Source organism: Gorilla gorilla, chromosome 3 (genome assembly GCF_029281585.2).
Source record: "Gorilla gorilla gorilla isolate KB3781 chromosome 3, NHGRI_mGorGor1-v2.1_pri, whole genome shotgun sequence".
Classification (NCBI taxonomy): Eukaryota; Metazoa; Chordata; class Mammalia; order Primates; family Hominidae; genus Gorilla; species Gorilla gorilla.
The window spans coordinates 177,911,617-177,936,846 of record NC_073227.2 but is presented as its reverse complement, the minus strand read 5'-3'; the positions used below and the strand labels follow the sequence as shown (position 1 = coordinate 177,936,846).

At 35.2% G+C, this 25,230-nt stretch overlaps 1 protein-coding gene and 1 long non-coding RNA gene across 4 annotated transcripts in view; one reads left to right on the top strand and one right to left on the bottom strand.

Annotated features, from left to right (window-relative positions):
* Window positions 1-25,230, top strand: part of PDGFC (platelet derived growth factor C) — a 210,243-nt gene that overhangs the window by 78,203 nt on the left and 106,810 nt on the right. The gene's annotated exons all lie outside the window — the stretch shown is intronic.
* LOC129532860 (uncharacterized) lies at window positions 5,954-17,562 on the bottom strand. The gene is made up of 2 exons (XR_008678792.2): window positions 17,357-17,562; window positions 5,954-6,248 (listed from the first exon to the last, which is right to left on the bottom strand). It is a non-coding gene; the product is annotated as an uncharacterized lncRNA (long non-coding RNA).

Below are 25,230 nucleotides of genomic sequence, written 5' to 3'. Positions count from 1 at the left end.
GTATGTAATAAATCTGTGTGGTAGGGGTGGATAGTGAGGACCTTGTCAGACATCTGCCAGCTATCTACATGGTTTCACGCCAGTGCACTTAGTAGGAAGGTCAAGTCCTCTAAAATACCAGCAAGTACCCAGATGTTAAAGCCTAGAATCTTGCCTTGGACAGTTTGACGTAAGAAGTATAACAGCTTTAGTGATAACTATTGAGTGCTTCAACTGCAGCAAATGATACTGTGGTTCAACATGCTTATGCAGTTCAATTTATGTCATCAGCTGTAGAGAAATTATAAATCCAACCAAAATCCTTTGCCTGAATGGTTCTTTTATGGAATTCCTCTAGTAAGGCATGTTTAAGTTTCTATTTATTTTAAATTTATTATATGTTTATAGTTTTGTTTTCTCTAACTTTTCCCACCATAATAATCCTTTGGGATTTTTATATCCTTTTTTTGGATTTCCATTTCACCATTCATCAAAGATTAGGACAGCATTCTGTTATGATTTATGTTTCATTTCTATTTGAGAGTTGTGGTAAAAGAAATGGTGGTACCATCAGGAAATGAAAAAAATAATAATTAAAAATGGCAACAACAAAAATAAATAATAAATCTTAACTAAGAATGTTTCTGGGGAAGAAACCATTAATTTTGCTTTTGATGTATTGAGTTTTAGTTGCTATCAGGATTTCCAAGCTGAGTAGAGAAGCATGTATCAGTTTAGTTAATTATGCTTTAATTAATGTATAACCTACTGAAGAAAACTCACTGTGATTATTGCAACAATATCTGCCACTATTGGTTCCCAGCATTTACTGGTGCTTTATTTATACTTTTTATTTGTTTTATGAGGTAGGTGCTATTTTCCCTCATTTTATAAAAATTAGGTATTTTAATTGATTCGGATTATATAGCTGGTAGAGCTAGCATTTGAACCCAGTCAGGACTATGTTTAGAGCTTACACAAGGCTTCTCCTTGACCTGAAGCCTGTGGCTCAGTAAATGCTGGTTTGATACACAACCAGCACGTACTTCATGTCTAGAATACTGTATTCATTGTTATCATGGCATTTTGAATAAGAGTACTAGTTTGGGTTTATGTTCCAGTTATTCAGTTATAAAACTCTTTAATGTACATTGACACCCATGGCAAGTTTCTTTTTAGGGGGAATGATCACTTTTAATCAAAGCTTTACCTTTGGCATTACGAATGGTGAATTATTCTGCTGTAAAGCCAGCTACCTTTAGTCACCACTATGTCTTAGGACACATATTAAAGCAAGGAGAAAGGTTTATATTGTTCAGCTGAATCTGTACTTAATGTTATTTATCTGAACACTGTAAAAGTTTGCTGAAAGGTTAATCTGAGGTTATTTCAATTTGTCTTTTCTTACTGGCAAGGTGGAAAACACTGTTTCTCAAAGCACTTCATAAGACTTTCAGGATAATGTCCTCAGCGATGCCAGACCTCACTGAAAAGGATTTGAATGTAAACGCCAATAGAGAATCATGCTAGTCTTAAAAATTTTACCCTGTTCTTATAATCTCCTGAAACACTTTATAAATTAAATTTAGTTCATATTTTTACCAAAAATCTTGTGCGTGTAGAGGCACATGCTGCAAAACAACATTTTGGTCAACAACAAACTGCATATACATATGAAGATGGTCCCATAGGATAATAACACTGTATTTTTCCTTTTTTTATGTTTAGATATGTTTAATTACATAAATACTTACCTTTGTATTACAGTTGCCTACAGTATTCAGTTTAGTAACATGCTGTACAGGTTTGTAGCCAAAAAGCAATAGGCTATACCATAATAGTGCAGGTGTGTAGAAGGCTTTTACATAAAGGTTTTATGACCTCTATGATGTTCACACAACAACAAAATTGCCTAGTGGTGCATTTACTATAACATATCCCATCCTTAAGGGACACATGAATGTATATACACACACACACACACATACACATATTACCAAATGGATACATACATGGTTACCTACAGAAAAATTTAAACTTTGAAATAATACTCTTAGGGAATGTTACCTTTTTAAAAGATATTCTTTAAACTTATATTTGCTATTATGTTGCCTTAGCAATATTCACATGTAACATTGCACATTTCACTAAGGGATTTTTTATATTAGCATTTTAGTCAGCACATTTGTTGTCTATTTACCCTGTGTTACGAGTTAGATAAAAAGAGATCTTGTTCCTGCTTTAAAGAGATCTCAGTTTAGTGACAGATAAGTAAACCAACCAAAGAGGGTGCATGTACCCCGGTAGCCTGGGTAGGAAGAAGCTTTCACTCTTGGTAGTTAAGGTGATGATGGGATGGAGGACTGTTCAGGAAAGACTGGTCAGAAAAGCTCAGACTTGTCTAAGTATGGAAGGGTGGGAGGAATGAGTTAGGTGGGAAAGGGCATTCGAAACAGAGACAGCAGCGCATGCCAAGTGCTGAAGCAGCATAGCCTGGCATGAGGAGGTACACAGTAATTTGACTCAGCTGGAATGATGGGTGCAGGGGGCGGATCCTCATTTTCAGACTCACAAGACCTCAAAGCTAAAGAAGGAACATGCTGTTTTTTGCAGTGGACAAATCCCTGCCATTCTGCTTGCCACTTTCTGGATGAATGCTCAGGCATCTCTTCCTTTCTGATTACATCCCTGACTGCTTTTCTATGTCACTCCATGGATTACTGCTTCAGGTTTATACCCCCTTCCCATATGATACAGTCACCTCACTTGACACATGTAGGTTCCAGACCAGTGCCCTCCCTTTCTGTAACCTCATGTACTAACAAGGTGTAGATATTTAATACTTATTAACCCGGATGATAGCATGTATTAACTCAGAGGAGCTGCTTACTTATAAATAAGTAAAAGAGTTAAAAAATAATCGTCAATGAGTCAATCAAATAACTTACCACATAGCTTTCCCCCCAATAAACCAACACTTGGACCATTCAACATTTTTTTATTCACTATGCATGCAGCTTTAGCTATGACTAAACTTTTACAAATAAGACTTGCAGGGTTACCATTTAGACGTAACATGCACTAGATTCCATTCATGGAGGAAGCCAGTTGGCTGCTGTTGGAGATTGGGCAACCGACAAGATTAGAAAAAAAACCAAAACCAAAACAATGCCTGTTAGCTTCAGATCTCCTTTTAGTTTTGGAGTTTGCTGTATTAAACTGTTCCATTACACTTTGTAGAATTGTGTGGAGTGGAGTTCTGTTGATCTAAGAGCTTAATACCCATGACAAAAAGGTTCAAGTTTTGTATGTGAACTCCTACTTACAGTATTGTCATCATAGACATGAAGAATGTTAAGAAATGCAATATGGCAATTAAGAGCACTAACCTTGAAGGTGACCCAAATTGGAATCCCAGTTTTAATTCTTGGCCAAATATTTTAACTGTACTAATTCAAAGTTTTCCTGCATGTGTCATGGCAATAATTTCTGTTCTTTTTCATTAACCTTGGGAAATTATTAATATGAAGATTATGTGACATCTTATTTTTGTACGTATCCTAGAAAGTATAAAATGTGATATGAATTAAGTTGGTATTAATAGAAAGGTATAATGTTCAGGGAAAATATCAGACCTGTATGTGAGATTTTGTAATCACCACTGGGTATTTGAGTAGAAGAAAACATGAGAAAAAAATAATAATGTGCATAGTGTTAAGAAATCATGGCTGAGAAGAAGGTAGGCCTCTGTCTGGGCAAGAAAACTAGGTTTTTGAAGATAATAGCTTTGAGTGAAAAATGAGAGATTTGTAATCATCCAGAATAATGGTGTCTGAATTCTTTAGCACGTGGTAGTAGACACACGACGTGTTTGTTGTCTCAGAATTCTGAGGGCAATTCACAAAGAAATTGTTACAAACCATGAATCATTACACAACATTAGAATACCTCAAAAGAGTGAGTAACTCAAAGCTCTTAACAGATCTTGAGAAACTCGAAATAATAGGCATGTTTTTCTTGGGTAAGCAATCTCTCTAATTATGTGAGAGTTGTGTGTGCCCTTTCCTCCTCCACCATATTATGAATGTTTAGTGTAGAGAATTACTGAAGGTTGGCACACCAATTGGTAAAAAATGCAAAAATTACCAGTAGTAAATATACAAGATTGTTTGGGTAGGGGCAGGGACATTGGAGAAAAAATGAAAGACTAAGAAAAAAGTGACGTGAATTTTAGAAAAACACAAAGATTAAGCAAGGTTGAGTATTTTGAGAGGAAATCAAAGCAACAGGTAAAAGAAACCAGTAACACAATTAGTTGACTTTTTTAAACTGAGAGATTTCTCAAGAAAGATTTCTTGATAATAGAGTAAGAAAGAAACATCCTGTGATGGGGATGTTCTTTACAGAATATTTTGATCTCCAATTTAATTTTGTGTCTGAATTTATAATCAGAAAAGGTCTTGTTTCCTTATGGTTTCATCAAACTAAATTAAATTGTAATTGCTCAGATGGTATAAATATGTGCACAAAGTTGATTCTTGAACATTGTATAGTGGCCAGTTGGCTAATTGTAACTCTAAATGACACCATAATATGAAGTTTTGTTTTTATTTATATTGTTCTCTAAATACCAGGGTGAGTATGATGTTTCTGATAAGTGCATAAAGAAAACATGAACTTATAACTGGAGCAATAGGGCAAGGCTGCATCTTTATTACTTAACTCTCCAGTTGTCAAAACAAGTACTACGGTTGACAAGACACCTCTCCATGGATACCTCCGTAATTGTCATAAATTTAAATTTATTGTAATGTTTTAGACCTGTTTGAACTATAGTACACAGCCCATTATAACCATGTTTGAATTATATTTATCAATCTTTTTTTTTTGTTTGTTTGTTTTTTTAAGACGGGGTTTCACTCTGTTGCCCAGGCTGGAGTGCAGTGGCAGGATCTCAGCTCACTGCAGCCTCAACCTCCTGGGCTCAAGCGATTCTCCCACCTCAGCCTCCCAAGTACCTGGGACTGCAGGCACATGCCACCACTCCTGGCTAGTATTTTTTGCAGATTTTCACAGAGACAGATTTTCGCCATGTTGCCCAGGCTGGTCTCAAACTCTTGAGCTCAAGTGTTCGGCCCACCTCAGCCTCCCAAAGTGAGGGGTTATAGGCCTGTGGCACTACACCCAGAAGACAATAAAATATTTTTTAAAAGTGGATTATTTGTAAGGGAGATATCTATTAGAAAGCTTTTTGAACTATTCACGGAATAAGTTTCAATTTTCTATTTTTTCCTACTAGTTCAATATTGAATAAAAATGTATACATTATTCTTCTCCTGGTATCAATCAACCTGGACTCCTACATTTTCTTTGCTAATGATTGATTTCTTTTTTGGAATGATACGATTACTTTTGTGACATTGTCACTTAAACAATTACTAAGAAAAAGTTAAAATATATGACCTCAGGTAGACTCTTAATTTTCATATTTAATGAAAACATGCATAACCAGTTCTTACTCCCCAAAAATATGTAAAATTACAAATGAAAATGGCATGATGACATTAAAATGAGCAGCTTTGTATATTTTCTGCCTTGTTACTAAACAGCAGAGATAAAGGAAGTCTCCTTATCAAGTTGACAGAATTTAAATAAATAATCTATGTAGATAATTATTATAAATTATTTGTTAATGTAAATCAGGTTTTTAGACCTATAGTAAGCTGTGATGCTATGATATAACATCCTGAATGATGTTGATTCATTTTTACGTCTTAATGAAGTATCATCTTCATTAGAATATTTGAATATAGAAATGTTTCTTTTTCATTTTTAGAAATAACTTTCTTAATAGTGGCTCATATGGCTTTGTTTTAGGATGTGTATTATGTGTGAATACATACAAAAATTCTAATAAAATATCCTAACATCAGTTAGGATACTTCTAGCCACAGGTAAGAAAAGACCCAAATCATAGCTTAAATATTGTTTATTGTCTCATATAATAAGATGTCTATAGTTAGCACAGTTTCAGGGTTAATTCAAGGGCTCAGTGGCATCATCACCAGGTTAGTTAAATCTTTTATTTTTTCCTGTCATCCTCAGCCTGTGAACTTCAGACAGTAGGCCTGTTCCAGCATCACCTCCTCACATAGTTGTGTCCAGATATAGAAAAGGGAAGCTTCTCCACAACCATTTCTTTGCAAGTGCAACTTCTCCATTATTGGTCACAGTCAGATCTTATGATTCTGTTTAGAACAGTCACTAGCCTAGGGGAAATGAGGCAACCATTAATTATATTCAACTGTGATTCAGAGCTGGGGGCATGTTCGACCTTCATGAAGGTCATGGTCAGTTTGAGGTGAGAGAATAAAATCAAGATTCTGCTTAAAGAGTATGCTGAGTGTAGGACGATAGTTTGGTTGGTGATAAAAGTATGTCCGCCAAATAGCAATTCAGAATATTTTCTAGAATCTACTAAACAAAACTTTATTTTGTTTTAAGCACACAGTTAAAAAATATTAATCTAAACTAGAAGTACAAGTCTCATGGGTAAAATCTTTTGGGATGAAGTAGCAGTTAACCTTTTGGTCTTTTAGAAATACTGCACTTATTGCAAGAGAGTTATAGCACATTGGCATTTTACTAACAGAAAACTGAAGTCTCTAAAAAATTGCCCTTCCCACAATGTTATTACACCAATAATTTAGATATTATGTATAAGAATTTGCCACAACTTTCACATTTTATCTTCTAATACCTCCTTTTCTTATTATTCCCCACTATGTTCCATTTCTGCCCTCTCTCAAGTGTTATTTCCTGCTAAGCCTTTTATATTTTGACTTTTTAAATGCAAGATTTTAATAATTTAACAAGCATTTTAGCTGATAATTTTCACTGCAGGAGCTGTGAACTGTAATGCAAGACTAAGTATCAGTCTAAGAGCTAGGATACCTAAGAAGTGCCAAAATTATTCTGTTATATTGGAAGTTGTAAATAGGGAGGATAGAGGCCTGAATTTTATTTATTTATTTATTTATTTGGACAAGATCTTGCCCAGTCTGCAGACTAGAGTGCAGTGGCATTTATATCTCCCTGCCACCTCCAAATCCTGGGCATAGGCAGTTCTCCCACCTCAGCCTCCTAAGTAATACAGGCACATAACACCATGCCTGGCTAATTTTTTGTGATTTTTGTAGAGGTGGAGTCTCGCTGTGTTGCCCAGGCTGGCCTTGAACTCCTGGCCCAAGCAGTACTCTCACCTCAGCCTCCCAAAGGTGTGGGGTTACAGGTGTGAACCACTTAGCTTGGCCATGGCCTAAATCTTATTACACAAAATGAAATGTCAGCAATTTGACAATAATAAAAGCATACTCTAAATTATTGCTGAAGTTTATATTGTTATAGACATTGATATTTAAATTGTTAGAAATTAAAGGCATAAAGCCATGTATGCTGCTTTTAAAGGGTGCACAAATATTCTAAGCCTCCTTTTAAAGAATTATTATAGTCTACAAAATTTTAAAATTTTCATTTTCATTTATCAGTGTATTAAATGTAATGCCAATTATTTATTTTAGGCCATTGATGTAATGCAATGCAGTTACATTGATGGAATTCACTGTATCTTAGTAAAATGGAAGAGACAAGATGAAATAAGCACACATATATCTTCTGTTATGGAGTAGAACTGAGGCTAAACTGTGTAGTGTTTGGATATTACTAAATGCTTAGGTAAAGTGTGTGTGTGTGTGTGTGTGTGTATGCACATACATGCACAAGTATATTTTTCTCCCCATATTCTATTTCTGCCTAGGTTACGACATTCATTCTGAAATGTCTAACACCAGAAACATTATTGTTATGATCTCTCCAAATACGAAAAACAAGTAAAAGAAGCTAAAGGGCAAAAGTAGGGAATTTACCTATATAATAATTGAGTTTATATTAAGAGTTTGTTTTATGGAATTAGAAATGAGTTTGTGATAGACTGGATGCCATGTTGTATATGTATCTTGTTAAAACTTGTTTGTAAACAGGTTTGAAAACTTGATCCATCGTGCAGTAGAGTCACATATTCATTAATCTTTTTGCATGTTCAATGAAATGCTTTCTATTGAACTAGTTTCCTATTATGTATATGTGATATCAGTGTATTTGGATATAGACAAATTGAATTTCACAATGTGTTTTAAATATTTAAATTATTCTTTTTACTTTTGAAAACAATTAGCAAATCAGTATACAAATACCAGTAAAATGTGTTCAAAGATAATGTGGACAAATAAAAATATTGAAATTTTTCATTACTTTTACTTCTGCATCTTTTGCATAGGAAGTATGAAAAGGCAGTATCTAGTGGTTGTTTCACTTCTTTGGATCTAGATACTCAACTGTCTAAGATATTAAACTGTTAGATATATGGCTGGAAACTCCTATCTGTGAGTCAGAGTTTTCTTCAGGCTGGTAAAATGTAGCTGTCTTCCATGCTAGGTTCGGTGTGATCTGCAAAAAGGCACTTTCTTTATTGCCAGCCCACTGAATTTCTGAATGATGACCTTGCAACCCATAACAAAGTCTTTCATGCAAGCCTCGACTGGCTGGATATGGGGTCTGTTTCTTGTCTCTTTTACCTTGGAATCAGCTCTGAGGGTTGACCTTACACATTTTTATCATTCTAGCTGAGAAAGAAGGAAGTCAGGTAAGAAGATAGGAAATGCCCTTCCCAAATAGGCAAAGAAGGCACCAACTCTCTTTGCTGTGTCTGCATTTCCCTAGCTTTCCTCCTCATCTTGTTTAGCTTTCCTTCTTGGAGGCATCCTTTAAGTAGGACGTGAGTTCCTTGATGATCCAGAGAAGAATAGTTGCCTTTAGTTCTTGTACTAAAAATCATGAGTGGATTAATTCTAAGTGACCCATTTTGATAGAGATCCCTAATTTCCTTCTGAAGATTTGTGTGAGCATTGTTTGTGACCAGAGACCTTTATCTTGAGGATATACATGGATTCAGGATAGATAGTCTTAACATAAGTGAATGCCAGTTGAGAAGTAGCACAGAATCCCTAAATGACCCCCCTCAGGTATAATAATATTGTTAATTACATTTTCAATCAATTGAAATAACAATTTAGAAAATAATGGTTTAGATAAACTCCTATCCAGGTTTTCTTTAAGGTACAATGAGAGAAAGAGAAAGAGAAAGAAATCTCAGATCATCAAAGATATCCTTAATAAAGTTAAGAAAACACACTAAGACTGCTGTAATTCAATGATGTATAGTAGTAAATGGTCACTGGCCGTATTCTAGTTAATTTGTTTTCTTCTGCATATTGTTAAGTGGGCAGTGTAATTAATCAAAGCAATCAATCAATACTAACTTAATTTGTATTTTTTAGGTATTTCCAAAATAATCTAACATAAACCTTGCCTCAAATGTATTATTCTTGGGGTAAAGTAAGTATGAAAGAGAATGCAATGTAGCAGGCTGCGATGAGTTGTACACTAAGAGTCTAAAAATCACCTGGGTTCATTTTTAGTTTCAGTACCCAAAACCCAATGACTTTAATCCAATGACTTTAATACAATCTTTCCATTGAGTATAATCAAATATGTTTCATATGTAAACAGAGTTGGACCTACTGATTTCTAAAAAATTCTTAACTGTGCAATATTATGAAATAATAGAAAAATATAACACTATAGAAAAGCACTCAGTTTAGACTAATATAAAGACAGAATCAGAAGAGTGCTTAGAAATGGTACTACAGCTAGGGCAGGGTTGACTTCAAGTGAGAGTTACTGAGTGGCATTTTCTTTTTTTTTTTTTTGGAGACAGAATCTTGCTCTGTCGCTCAGGCTGGATTGCAGTGGCGTGATTTTGGCCCACTGCAAGCTCCGCCTCCCGGGTTCACACCATTCTCCTGCCTCAGCCTCCCAAGTAGCTGGGACTACAGGTGTCTGCCACCATGTCCGGCTAATTTTTTGTATGTTTAGTAGAGACGGGGTTTCACCTTGTTAGCCAGGATGGTCTCGATCTCCTGACCTTATGATCTGCCTGCCTTGGCCTCCCAAAGTGTTGGGATTACAGGCGTGAGCCACCATGCCCAGCCTGAGTGACATTTTCTAAGTTAAATTTTTGAATCTGAAAGATGCACGTGTCAAATAATACAGTCACAACTCAAACTTGTGCTTAAAATTGTTTTAGAGAAATATATTTCAGAATTTACTGTCACTTTTAGCCAAAAGATTGACATAGAATACAATGTAAGCATTTTTAAGAAAGGCCAACAATCCCTAGCAACATGCAGTTGTCTATAATTACAAGTATTATGGGTGATACATGTTAACCTTCTATACCCTGGATATTTATATATTAAGGACAGTAATCTTAACTATTTCAAAATATGTTTTTGAAATCTTTCTTAGGTTGTCTTATACTTAGAACATTAAATGTAAGTTTAAGAATAATTACCTAAATATTGTACTTTTTGTTCACATAAGGTAGATTCTGTGATGAGCTATATTTTTGTTATTTTTACTTTTTGGCACTAGGGAGAGAATTGTCTTAAGATTTTTAAGTCTTGGAGAAATTTGTTTATCTTAAAATACTTCGGTCAGAGCATTCTTTGATTAGAATTATGAATAACTACACAAAATTTAAAGTTAGATAATGAATGCCAAGCTTAGTGGACTCAATTTTCAACTTAAAGAATTGATTTTCTTAACAATGTATTGTTTTAGTTGCGGAATAATGAAATAGCAGGATACTTAGGACTTGGGAGACTTACTACTATAGATACAGTCATACTTCAAATTTATTGCGTGTTTGCATGCAGAGACAGTAATAAAACAGGTGGTCAATAAAGGGAGTGTATTAGTCCATTTTCATGCTGTTGATAAAGACATACCTGAGACTAGGAAGTAAAAAGAGGTTTAATGGACTTACAGTTTCACATGTCTGGGGAGGCCTCACTATCATGGCAGAAGGCAAGCAGGAGTAAGTCATGTCTTACATGGATGGCAGCAAGCAAAGAGACAGAGAGCTTATGTAAGGAAACTCTTGCTTTTTTTTTTTTTTTTTTTGAGACTGAGGCTCGCTGTGTCCCTGGCTGGAGTGCAGTGGTGCGATCTTGGCTCACTGTAACCTCTGCCTCCTGGGTTCAAGCGATTCTCCTTCCTCAGCCTCCCAAGTAGCTGAGATTACAGGCACATGCCAGCATGCCCCACTAATTTTGTATTTTTAGTAGAGACAGGGTTTCACCATGTTGGCCAGGCTGGTCTCGGACTCCTGACTCCAGGCGATCCACTGCCTCAGCCTCCCAAAGTAACTCCCATTTTTTAAACCATCAGATCTTGTGAGAGTTATTGCTTATCATGAGAACACCACAGGAAAGACCTGCCTCCATGATTCAGTTATCTCCCGCTGGGTCCCTCCCACAACACGTGGGAATTATGGGAGCCACAAGATGAGACTGGGGTGGGAACACAGAGCCAAACCATATCAGGGAGTCACACAGATATTTTGATTTTCCAGTGCAGATAAAAATTATATTTGCACCACCCTATAGGCTATTCATTATACAGTAGCATTATATCTAAACAACAATGTACATACCTTAAGTAAAAAAAAACACTTTATTGCAAAAAGTCTTAACAATCATCTAAGCCTTTAGCAAGTAGTAACCTTTTTTGCTGTTAGAGGGTTTTGCCTCAGTGTTAATGGCTGCTGACTGTTCAAAGTGGTGGTTGCAGAAATTTGGGGCGGCTGTGGCAGTTTCCTAAACTAAGACAACAATGAAGTTTGCTGCATCAATTGACTCTTCCTTTCACAGAACATTTCTCTGTAGCATGTCATGCCGTTTGACAACATTTCACCTATAGTAAAACTTTTTTCAAAATTGGAATCAACACTCTCAATACCTGTTGTTGCTTTATCAACTAACTTTATGTAATATTCAAATCCTGTGTTGTCATTTTAGCAGTATAACAGAACATCTCCATCAGGAGCAGATTCCATCTCAAGAAATCACTTTCTTTGCTCATCCATAAAAACAACTCCTCATCCATTCAGGTTTTATTATAATTTTGCAGCAATTCACTTACATCTTCAGGCTCCACTTCTAAATTTCTTTCTCTTGCTATTTTCACATCTCTTGTTATTTCCACCACATCTTCCACTGCACTGTTGAACCCCTCAGAGTCATCCATGAGAGTGGAAACAACTTTTGAGATCCATCTGAGGAATCACTATCTCTGGACAGCTATACCCTAAATAAATGGATTCCTTAAATAATAAGACTTGAAACTTCAAATTACTTCTTGATTCATGGGCTTCAGAATGGTTGTTGTGTTAGCAGGCATGAAAACAGCATTAATATCCGTGTACATCTGCATCAGAACTTTTGGGTGACCAGGTGCGTTATCAATGAGCAGTAATATTTTGAAAGGAATCTTTTTTTCTTTCTGAGTAGTGGGTTTAAAATCTTCAGTAAACCATGCTGTAAAAATAGATATACTGTCACCCAGGCTTTGTTGTTCTATTTCTAGAACACAAGCAGAGATTTAACATAATTCTTAAAGGATCTAGTATTTTCAGAAAGGTAAATGAGCATTGATTTTAACTTCAGTTCACCAATGGTATTAGTCCCTAACAAGAGAGGCTACTTGTCCAATGATTCTTTGAAGCTAGGCTTTGACTCTTTCTCTCTAGCTATGAAAGTTCTAGATGACACCTTCTTCCAACTGAAGACTGTTTCACCTACATCGACGATCTGTTGTTTAGTGTAGCCACCTTCATCTGTCAGCTTAGCTTATCTTCTGGATAGCTTGCCACAGCTTCACTTTGTCCTTTTTTGTTATGGAGACAGCTTCTTTTCTTGAACCTCATGAACCAACCTCTGCTGGCTTCCAGCTTTTCTGCAGCTTACTCACCTCTCTCACCCTTCATAGAATTGAAAAAAGGGCTTTCTGTGGATTAGATTTTGGCTTAAGAGAATGTTGTGGTTGGTCTGATTTTCTGTCCAGAGAACAAAAACTTTATTTAGCTCAGCAACAGAAAGTTGTATCCTTGAAAGTCACCCTGGTAATTAATATATGATCAGAAAAGTAATTGACAATTTTACTTTGTAGGTTCCTGGGGGCTTTGAAAGAACTATGTTTATTTCAGGAAAGGAACAATAGTATGTTATCATTTGAAATGAAAACAGTAAAAATCTGCACTTTCTATTTAGTAGCCAGAAAATGTCCATAAATCCTGTTTTAGGGCACTGGAATTTGGAGTAAATGACCTATTGTTTGTATAAAGATTTAAACAAAGACTGATCAGCAGCTTTGTTCTTTATTATTAATGTCCTGTGCTTGTTAGTAAAACCCAGTTGCTTGGGTTTTTGTATCCCTGGAGAGTTTATTTTTGTTATCTTTTTCACTGTTAGGCTTCTTACTAAAGAGGGATTCAAGTAAGTAAATAACTTAAGAGAAGCAACAGGAATTGAAATCTATAAAACTTTGTTTTCTCAACTTGGCACAACTGCATATGCCTTTGCAGTCTGGGATTGGATGATTGATTTTATATCTTGGAAGCTCATTTTTATATGAATGTGAAATGAGTCTTTCAAAATACACTTTGTGAAGATAACATTAATTAGTTACTGTCATCAACCAACAGGGACAAACCTCTCCTTTTTGTGATTTCTACAGGAGGATTGATTTAACTGTTAAATTTTGTCATGTTTTTCAAAGAGCAATAAAGAATCCCCCAGGAGGAAGAATGAGAAAAGAAGCAGCTCATTTTTGAGGATATGCTATGTACAAAACACCTCATAAGGCAACTGACAGTACCTACCTTTCAGACAAATTATCTGAGTCACAGAGAAGTTACATAAGTTAGTCGTGATCACATAGCAAATGGTTGAGAAGATTTAAAGTCAAACATGTTTCCATTATTTAGGACCTATAAAGTGTCAAGCATCATGGTAGTCTTTGGACACATAAAGTCAACACAGGGCTACTTGGTAGGAGTTACTTCTAGGTAAAAGTCATTGTTCTCTAAAACTCTAGCCCTGTTAGTGTATTACAGAATGCTATTGGAAATGGAGCTTATAGACTATATGAAGAATCTGTAACAGAAGACATGGAAGCAGGGAAGTTTTTTTAATGTTAGACCAATGATTTGTATTACATCTGAAATGCTCCAAAATCTGAAAGTTTTTGAGTGTCAACATGAAGCTCAAAGGAAATTCTCATTCGAGTATATTGCATTTTGCATTTTCTGATTAGGAATGCTCAACCGGTAAGTATATATAATGCAAATATTACAAAATCTTAAAAAATTCAAAATCTAAAATACTTCTGGTCCCAACCATTTTGGATAAGGGCCACTCAGCCTGTATCACTGTCAGTTCTGTACTGGGAAGCCATACGTGTTTTTGAACAAAGGAATTATGTTATTTAGATTGACTTGTTAATTGTAATTTTTAATAAAAATTTACAATTTTCTGGTGAATTTTATCCTTAGTAAAATTTAGTCTGTGATATTTTGCTTACATTCTACTTTGCTAAACCATTTCCTTATTCCTAAGCACAGAATGATTGGCTCTGATGACTGGACTTCACTGCTCCTTGCTCTCACCCTCCTCAGCAAATTTCAGTTTTACCTCCTCTCCTCTCACAGTTTTAATTCCTAGGTCTAAATTACAGATAGCCATCTGCCTACCCCCAACTCATGCACCTATTTACTAATTTCACAAATATTTTTAAGCGCTTTCTATGTGCCAGGCCTTGAGTGCACAAATATTCGTTAAGTGCTTTCCATGTGCCATGCCTTGGGGCATGGTGGTGAGTAAGGCAAACCTAGTCCTATACCTAGGGAACTTACCTTCTAATTGAGGAGGCAAACAAGAAACAGCAATTAGTCTAATTGCTTTATTATATGTGCAATGAGAGTCAAGGATAACATGTTAGGAGAGCATATTACAAAAGGGGTGAGAATAGGGAATTATCCTAGCAGGGTAGATCAGGGAGATGACATTTGTGCTGAGACCTAAAGAGTGAATAGAGTTAACCAAGCAAAAAAATGTGGGATGCAGGTTGCCGGGGAGAGGTTGGGTGTCAGCTGGGGTCACCAAAGGGATGAACTCAGAAGAGGAAGTATATTTTATTTTATTTCCCATCTGAATTTTCTAGCACCATAGTGTCTGCACATTTAGATTTTATTAAATAAAAATGTAAAGTAGTATATTTTGCTTCACTTCCTGATTGCACATTCCTAGAATATTGGAATTTATATTTTAACTACCACAGTGCCTCGAATAATCCTTTGCATATAATATTTTCTCTACTGGTACTTGATTTAATATACTAACATTTTTTGCTAGATTTGGAATGGAGTCGGTAAAGAAGAAAGAATTTTTTTATAAAAATAACTTACATAGTCATTACTTACCCTATTATAATTTCACAATTGACTTATAATTATTTAGTTATGGTCATTTGAATGTGCTACTTAAAATTTGTCATGAGTAATTTTTAGATTAAAGAAGAGCAATGTTGAAAATGAAACTACTTGTATACTTAGAAAGGTGATTACAATTGACAGTATTTTATTTTACGTTTTAAAATAACTAAGAGAGTAAAATTGGATTATTTCCGTAACACTGAGAAAGGATAAATACTTCAGGTCATGGAAACCCCATTTTCTCTATTATATATAATAATGTGATTATTAAGCATTGTATGCCTGTATCAAAATATCTCATGTACCTCATAAATATATACACTTATTATGTACCCACAAAATTAAAAATTAAAAAAAGAAAAAGGAAAACAGAAAGGTGTGTAGAAGCTATATCATTTAGTGGTGTTGAAAGTTTTAATTTGAGATGTTTAGATAAATGGACCACTCTTTTTCAGGTTGTATTGTTTTTGACTGTTGAAAAGCAGAATGCAGACAGATTCATTTTATTAATTGTAGAGTTCTTATACTTTTGAAAGAGAGCAAGTTATTGTGCTTTAGAATTGTACTGACTTTTTTTTGTTTTGATGGTGTCTTAACGAATAAAAATAATCTTATTAACAACAAGAAAAATTCCTAGATTTCTTAGCTTTAATAAAGATAACTCTTATCTCACCAGGTAATATGAAAAATAACATACAGTTTTAAGATTCCAAGGTTCTCACCAGAAGCTCTATATTATGAAGAAGAGACTGCTGTTATAATTTTGTATATAAAGAAGAATCAAGCAGGGAAGTTAAGGAGAAATCCAAGTAACCAAGACCTTTAACAGTGTACACAATGACTGAACTTTTTATAGGCTTTCTCAAACTTTTTCATTTTCATGCAATATATAAACCCTGCCCCTGCAGTCATGTGTATTTCCCTATGACTTAATTTTCTCATCTGTCAAATGGGGTACTAAATAGTACCTGTTTCAGAATGTATTGGAAGATTAAGTAATTTGAAGTTTAGAAGATGTCTAATACTCAGTGAGTACACAATTGATATTAGCTGTTGTTTGCTCAGTAGTCCAAATGATCAAGTAACTTTTTTCAATAAGGAAACATATCTTTTTGAACCTTTTGTAAACAAGTTCTTTAGTTGTTTTTACATAACTAAACAAATACTTATTTGGGTTAATTTGGTTTCTTTAAGGAGAACCTTGAAGAACTTTTCCCCAACATTTAATAATTTAAAATATTGTGAGAAAGTGACTAGAAATAGATACTTTTCCATTAAGTTTATAAAGGACATAGGGAAACTATATGCACACTCAGGTGATTTTTTGTTTTGTTTGTGGTTTTTCAATACAAGAAAGTATTTGCTTTTGATTCTTTTTCTGTTCCAACTCATGTTTTCTTCCTCGGGAGCAGCTGTCATTCTTAGGTAGAATCTCCTTTCTTTGTGTACTCTATTAACTTCTCTTCCATGTCAGAGTAATTGGTTCCTCAGCATTTTATTGATGATATGGAACAGCTTTTGAAATAATTTCTTCAGTTTTCTGTGCGAAATCACTTTTTTTCCCCCCCAACAGGGTTTTGCTCTGTCACCCAGGCTGGAGTGCAGTGGTACAACCTAGGCTCACTGCAGCCTCTGCCTCCCAGGTTCAGATTACAGGCGTGCAGCACCACACCTGACTAATTTTTGTATTTTTATTAGAGACGGGGTTTCACCATGTTGGCCAGTCTGGTCTCAAACTCCTGACCTCAAGTGATCTGCGCACCTCAGCCTCCCAAAGTGCTGGGATTACAGGCGTGAGCCACTGCGCCCAGCCTTAAATCACTTTTGAGGTAGATGTTTTTCTTTCCGATATGTCAGGACAAAATTACCTTTTCTTGTGCTGCAGCATTTTTTTCATAGTCTTCATATATTTATTTTACTATTTACCTTGCTTGAATGAAGAGACATCTGGTGAGACTAGGTTTTTACTGGCAGATAAGATGTGTGGACTTTCTTCTAATGGCTCCACTTCCACATGAGTGATGGTCATATTCCCTTTCCATCTCTGTAACTAGAAGGAAGGTTGATAAGCTTAGATTCAGCCCAGTTCTCAGTGGCTAGCATCATATGAAATGAAGTCAGGGTGTCTTTAATCTCTGTTGCCTCTGATTGTTATTGTGTTCCATATGGTGACATCATAGACATCTACAAATTCCGCCATATGCAGTTACCAGGGTCATCCCTGAATACACCCTGTTGATAACAGTTAACTTGCGGGTGTACCTCCTGCACTGCAGGCTTAACAGCTGCCATCTCTGTTTCTTTCTTCTTTCACTCATCAATTATTTTTGCTTTTTTTCCCTGTTAATTGCAATATCTGAATGGCCATACACATAGGAGGTTGTGAATAGTACTCTGGCCATTTAAAAATAATGTTTAAAATAGGGAAATAGGCCAGATCTGGTAGCTTGTGCTTGTAATCCCAGCACTTTGGGAGGCCAGAGTGGGCACATTGCTTGAGCTCAGGAGTTAGAGACAAGCCTGGACACCATGGCAAAAACCCTTCTCTACAAAAAAAATACAAAAATTAGCTGGGCATCATGAGGTGAACCTGTAGTCCTAGCTACTCAAGAGGCTGAGGTGGGAGGATGGTGTGAGCCCCATAGGTAGAGGTTGCAGTGAGCTGAGATTGCGCCACTGCACACAAACCTAGGCAACATAGTGAGACCCTGTATTTAAAAAAAAAAAAAAAAAAATTAAAAAGAGAGAAAATGTATTTAGTCTTTTATAAATGCAGTGTTTTTGGCTAAGAGGCAATTCAAGGGAAGATGTTAAACATCTTCTTTCCTTTTTCTCAGGTGTGTTGGCTTTTTTGTTTCTTGAGCTAAATCATAGGTAGGCTACTGATTCATTTTTTATTTCAATTTCATTGACTTTGTTATTTGTAGAAATTCTTGGCAAAGCATATAAGGACTGTTTTGCTAGTAATAGGTTTCAGTTATATTTGAGTTTTCATCGTTTTTAGGGACTATCTTAGAAATCACTTTATACTTAAGCCTCTCAAAGGAGAGGCTTAAGTTGGAGTGCTCAAAACTAGCTATTTAATAAATGGTTAAACTATTCAAATAAATATTACAGAGCTAATGATCTATAATATTTTTCCTTCTTAATTCTATGAAAAAGGTAATTTTATGGTGTCTATTAATTTTTTCCTTTTGTATTATGGTTAAGACAATTTATTAACTGTATAATACACAGCTATATTTTATCATCTGTGACATTTTGTGAACATCCCATAAGTTAATGTCACGTATCAGAGATAATGTTCAAAGCTGTTTATTTTCTAGAAAATACTTTATGTCTAGTATTTGACCATGCCACACTGCCATCAGTATTGTAAGTCTCCTGAGAACTACTGCTGCACATGATGATATATGCATATGACACAATAAACACCAGATCATAGTTGTAATTCATGGATGAGGTTGGGCTTTCAGTGTTTTGAGCAGGAAAGACTTGATAGCTTCAGACAATTTAGTGAGTAAGGGGACGATCTTTTGGAGGACTGGGATGTAAGTCGTCTTTGAATTACTTTGTATAGAGGACTGTCATTTACTCAAAGCTGATATTTTTCATTTCTTTTAAAAGGCAGGACCTGTCAATTAAATTCTTCCAGCAAATGCTGTGAATTGCAAAATAAGTCCAAGGACTGTTCTGGCAGGGATCTTGGGATGAAAACAATGAACACATTAGCCCTGGTGCCATGTTCATGGACCTTCGAGCCATTATATTACATTTAAGAAATTGCATTACATAGTGTCACAACTTTTACCAAACCATATCCTTTTGTGCTATTATTCAGTAAATATTTTTTCTTACATTGGGCAAGGAATTTTTTCTTAAATGAATAGATTTCAAAAAGAAGTTATAGGAAATGTCTATGGAAACAAAATGCGATTTATGTATACTGAATATTTATTAATTATCAACTATTAAGATGAAGAACATGCCCTTTTATGTAGTGCTTGAAATCATATTAAGAACAATTAATGGTACAACTACCACACCTTCAGAAACAGTGGTTCAGAATCATTCTGGAACCAAATACCTGGAAGGAGATTGTCTATCACTATCATTTCAGGAATTTGGGAGTAAGGGGTGGGCACTGTTCTCAAACTGTTCTTCCTGAAACCTGTCCCTAGTGAGCTCCTACAGTTGATGAGTAAAAAGGAATTGAAAAACACTAGTCTTGCAAGTGGGGTTTGTAATAAATAATATATCTTTTGTGTCTTTTGTAATCTCATTATACATTTAGAATTATATATGAGCATTCTTCTTCCTTATGTTTTTAGTTTGAGACAGGGTCTTTCTCTGTAGTCCTGGCAGTGGTGCAGTCACAGCATACTGCAGCCTAAAATTTCTGGGCTCAGGCGATCCTTCTGCCCTCAGTCTCCTGAGTAGCTGGGACTACAGGTGTACAACACTACACCTAGATATTTTCTTTATTTACAGTAGAAATCAGGTCTCACTGTGTTGCCCAGACTGGTCTTGAACTCATGGGCTCAAGTGATTCTCCCACCTTGGCCTCCCAAGGGGTGGGATTATAGGCATGAGCCATCGCACCTGGCTGACAGTCTTACAATGTAAAAACTTTTAACAAGAGACTATGGATACAAATAAATTTTTAATTTCCTAGCAATCCTAGAACAGTTGTGTACTTAAATGTTTATTTGGTACAGAAGCATTTCTTATCAAAGGTCGAGTCATTTGAGATTATTCAGCAGAATTAGCATGGAATGTTGGAATATATAATAAGACATATTTTGTGAGCTTAAGTAATTTCTAATCTAGTTAAAGAGATGAAACTTAAAAACATACTTTAATTAAAGAACCATGAAGGCCTATAAGCTTAAGTTGCAAAGTGTGTGAGTCTGAAGGATGTGCATCAGGCATTCAGATGGGATGAGAGGAGTGTGTACTAAGGGTCCGGGGCCCTTGGGCAAGAAGTCAGACTCTGGCACTTTGAAGCCTTGAGTCAATGGCGTGTTCCAATTGGAGTGCATCGAAGCAATACCACCAATAATGTTTGCTAATGTATGTGCTAGAAAAAGTAAATTCTTAATCAGTTTTTTTTAGATTTGAAGATTTTGTCTTGTTTGCCTGTCTTCTGTGCCATAGCTTCATTGCTTGGATTTCTCAGAAATCCACATCTTTGTCATATTGTTTGAAATTGGGCTTATGTACACATACACACATACATTTAAGTATATTATATTAGCATATATTAAGTGGCAAGCACACTAAATGACAACAGCTGTGACTGTCATGGTTTAATCAGAGTGTGCAAAGCTGATATTTTTAATCCATCATGGTAAATAAGAGTTTTAGTCGTCTTCCATTGTGTATAGTCTTTTATTAAGAGGTTTTCTTTTGTTGTTGTTGTTTGCTCTTTAGTTTATTAATTTGTTTTCCTTAAAATTTGCCATTGCTTTATTGGGAATCAATGAAACCATGGATTTATTAGGAAAACTATTTGAGAAATAGCCTTTAGCGTTATCTAGTAAGCAGTAGTACAGAAGTATAAGCATGCTGTCAATACATCTTCAGGTGCACTTTTATCTTTCTGTGTGCAAAACATGACTGGCATTCTAATGTTTGTTTACAAGAATACTTAAATATGATACACTGTCCTGTAACACTTATAAGTCATCCATAGACTCAATTTAATCTGGAATAATATTTTTAAAATAGTTTTTAATTAAGCTCAACAATAAAGTACTTATATAGTATGTTCTAAGCAATATAGTCTTCTTAATAAATTATATTCCCAGGTGTGTCTCGACTAATTTGCATTTGAATTAAAATATTTTAGGCACATTTTCTATTTAGTTTATGTATAAAAATATGTACATATTGAGCAAAAATTGTTGAAGGCTTTAAAATAAGCCAAGATTGATAATAGATAAGGTCTTTTACACATGACCCATTTATGCCTGGTGTATTTCTTCACCCATTTTAACTTTTTGATTGTATGTGCATCATTTCTTATCTTCAGTCACATTTGGAAATCAGAATCTCAGAATAATGCATTAATTTTTTGGTTAGACTCACTGGGTCCTTGTAATTGCTAGTTTTCTCGATCTGCAGTCTTTGCCAGGGGGGGAAAAATAAATCTAATCCCTTTTAGGCCTGTTTATGTATAAATTCTCTAGTTTTGTTCCAGTTCCTGCCATTCATTTCTGTTTTAGTGCTAATATTTTCAAGGAGTTTCTTGCGCACTTCCCATTATAAGCTGATTAAAACCCCTGTCTTGGCGTCTACTAATAGAAGTTGCAGCTGCTCCTATAAACTGAGCAGTTAATAGGAAGGAATACGAAGGATTATAGCCTTTTCCTTTTCACATTGTTTTTCCTGCACCAGACTCTACATAAAAAGCTCCTGCTTGTGAAGAATCATTTTGTTTGCCTATAGGATTTTCTCTCTGCATTAACTTTTAGTGTTTTGAACCACTCAGCATTCAATGTTTTTTACTCTCTTTTAAACTTTAGGTTTTCCTTTGTGCAACTTCTTTAATGAAACTTTCCAATCGCTTTACAGAGGATAGATTTTTTTGATCCTCTAACTATAGCAAGACATAGTATACACATACATTACACTATAACTGATTTCAGCTTTGGAAAACTGTGTGAACATGTATCAGTGAGAAAGTCACTTAGTTACTTTTAGGAAATAACTGTGTGTCAAAAGGAGTTTTAATCTTCTGTCATGTTTATGCATCAACGGCTTAGGGTTGAACATTCTTTTGAAGAACTCATCCTGTATTTTGTTTTAAATAAATTTGGATTAATAAGCCTTGTGGAAGTGTCTTTGTAATATTAATTTATTTATAAGTGAGGAGGAGAAGATCCATTTAAACACAACAGGGATAATACTTTGTTCAGGAATTATAGAGAAGAGTTAATTCCATAGAAACAGAATAAAGGAAACTCTCTATGAAGTAGAAGATAATAATATATCAGGTCCTCATCTTTTCATTCAAGACTTAAGACAAAAATGTCTCCTTAAATTCACTTCAGCCTTGTGGTTTTCTAACGTTATGAAATATTGTCTGTTTTGAAACACTTTAAGATTTATTTTCTGATGAAATTCCTTTGGAGGCAATACATGGGTAAGAGGTGGAAGGAGAGGAAAAAAAATCCTATTAAGCTAATAAGAGAAAAAAACTTGTTAAAGTATTATAAATATATAGAAAGAATTGAAAGGAAGAAGACATGTTAGAGAGATGAAGTGGGGAAGTAAATGAATCACTTTGGTTAAGTGGATTCTTAATTTATTGCTGGCTACTAACCATGATCTTAGTTTTCTTAATTTTCATTGTGATACATGAAACAGAGAATGGGGAAAGTCTGAACCTTACAGTAAGTGATATTTAGAATCTTAGCCATCAATAGGGGAAAATACATGTACCATTAAAAAAAGCTGTTTTTTTTTTAAGTTTGGGAGTTAAATGTACAATAATATCTTTTTGACATTATGAGAGTTATATTTTATTAAATTAGATACAAAAGACTCAGAATTTGACTGTATTAAAATTAAAATATTTATTTGTGTATGTGTGTGTGACAAAAACCATAACAATGCTTAAGGAATAAAGTCAGATCAGAAACAGTATTATTCTCAATCTTGTTCACTGAAATGTTTAATTTAAAAAGACACGAATAGGCATATTTGGTGGAATATTTTTATTTCCTCAGCTGATTCTTTAAGAAAGTATGAAATTATCAGTATTCATTTTATTATAGAAAATTTGTTTCAATTTTAGTTCAATATCCAGTGGTACACAAATGTAGTATTGATTAAATGAAGTATTGATTAAAAATTACAAAACTCTTGTGTTGAAGGGCTGGAAAACTGAGGTTTTCTTAGAGAAGAGGAGGATTACTGTATGAGAAAGCTAAATAATCCATATTGAAGACAATTGCAAAAACAACAGTAGCTATGTGATAAGCATTATTCATATGCTAGGATCATTTTTTTTTTTTGAGATGGAGTCTTGCTCTGTCACCCAGGCTGGAGTGCAGTGGCGCAATCTGGGCTCACTGCAAGCTCTGCCTCCTGGGTTCAAGCCATTCTCCTGCCTCAGCCTCCGGAGTAGCTGGGACTACAGGCACCCGCCAACATGCCTGGCTAATTTTTTGTATTATTAGTAGAGACGAGGTTTCACCCTGTTAGCCAGGATGGTCTCGATCTCCTGACCTTGTGATCCGCCCGCCTCTGCCTCCCAAAGTGCTGGGATTACAGGCATGAGCCACTGCTCCTGGCCGATCATTTTTATTTAAAACCTAATTATATTAAATTGAAGATCTTTTCATCAACAGAAGTTCAAGTAAAAAAATTATCAGATTTTGAGGCTTACTGGCAGTGAAATAGTGATTCCATTAATTGAAATTAGAAACTAATGTAGAGGAGAAACTAGAGTTCCTAAACTGATCGTGAGTTTGCAGTAGGATATATTGAGTTTGGGACATTTTGGAATGTGATTTTGTGGTTTGAAAAAGAGTTCTGAGCTATTGCTATAGATTTAAAGAGGATGTGTTTGTGAAAGTACTTGAGAGCACCAAGGATTTATGATTATAGAAAGAAGACGGAGGATAGAATCTTGAAGAAGAACCAACTGCAGGTATAAAAGGATACAGTTCTATAGAATATCTAAGATAGTAAAGGAAGCAAGAAGTGCTGCCAGTAACACAATAAAATATAGCCATTAAAAGATCAATTAAGAACTAGCAGGTGGTTCACTGATAGAGAACTGTTATAACAGTTTTATAATAGAAACAGTTGAAATAGAAAACAGTTGAAAATATCTGTATTGCTTGCTGTTTTAAGTGATACTAAAAGATAGTATGCTTCGAATTTTGGGAGAGTTGCTTTTACATATCCTCTTTGGGTTTTCCTAGGATGTTTTTGTTCATCGTAAAGCATCACTAGGTTGATCTTCTACCAGATGTACTGAGCCTTTCTTTGCTGTTTTAAATGTTGGTGACAGGTAATCCTTAATGGGTAGTGTTCACACAGGACTCTTTCAGAACAATTTATTTTTCCAGCACTAAAATCTTCTTTGACTTTAAAGTGACCTGTGAAAGATTTAGTTTCTGACTCAACAATTAATTTTGCATTACATAAATATTTCATTTGAAGTTTCAAAATGCTCGCCTTTATTTTTGGTGACAGGTATGATTGTCACTAAAACTTTCATATTTGTGACATTCATAGGATTTAATATACTGCATTTTTTGTCAAAAAGTATTTAATTTTCTTTTATCACGTACTTTTGTCAGTGAATCAAGTGATTTGGTCTTGGCTGGGTGCGGTGGCTCACACTTGTATTCCCAGCACTTTGGGAGGCCAAGGTAGGTGGTTCACTTGAGGCCAGCTGGGTATGGTGGTGCACACCTTTAATCCCAGCTACTGGGGAGGCTGAGGCACAAGAATCGCTTGAACCCAAGAAGTGGAGGTTGCAGTGAGCCAACATTGGGCCCTGTACTACAGCCCGGGCGACAGAGCAAGACTCTGTCTCAAAAAAACAAACAAAAAATTGATTTGGTCTTTTTAAATTTGAATCTAACTTCCACATTTTTTCTTTTACATAAATTTTTAGCACTCCCATCAATTCCTTTGTTTGGGGTTTTATATTTTCAGTTTTATGAGCTTTGTTTAATATGAAAACAGTATGAAACCTAGTGGTATCACAAGTTTGTGAACAGCAGGAGCGATAAGTCACTTAAAATATGAAGCTCATGAGGTTGTGTTGATTATTTTTC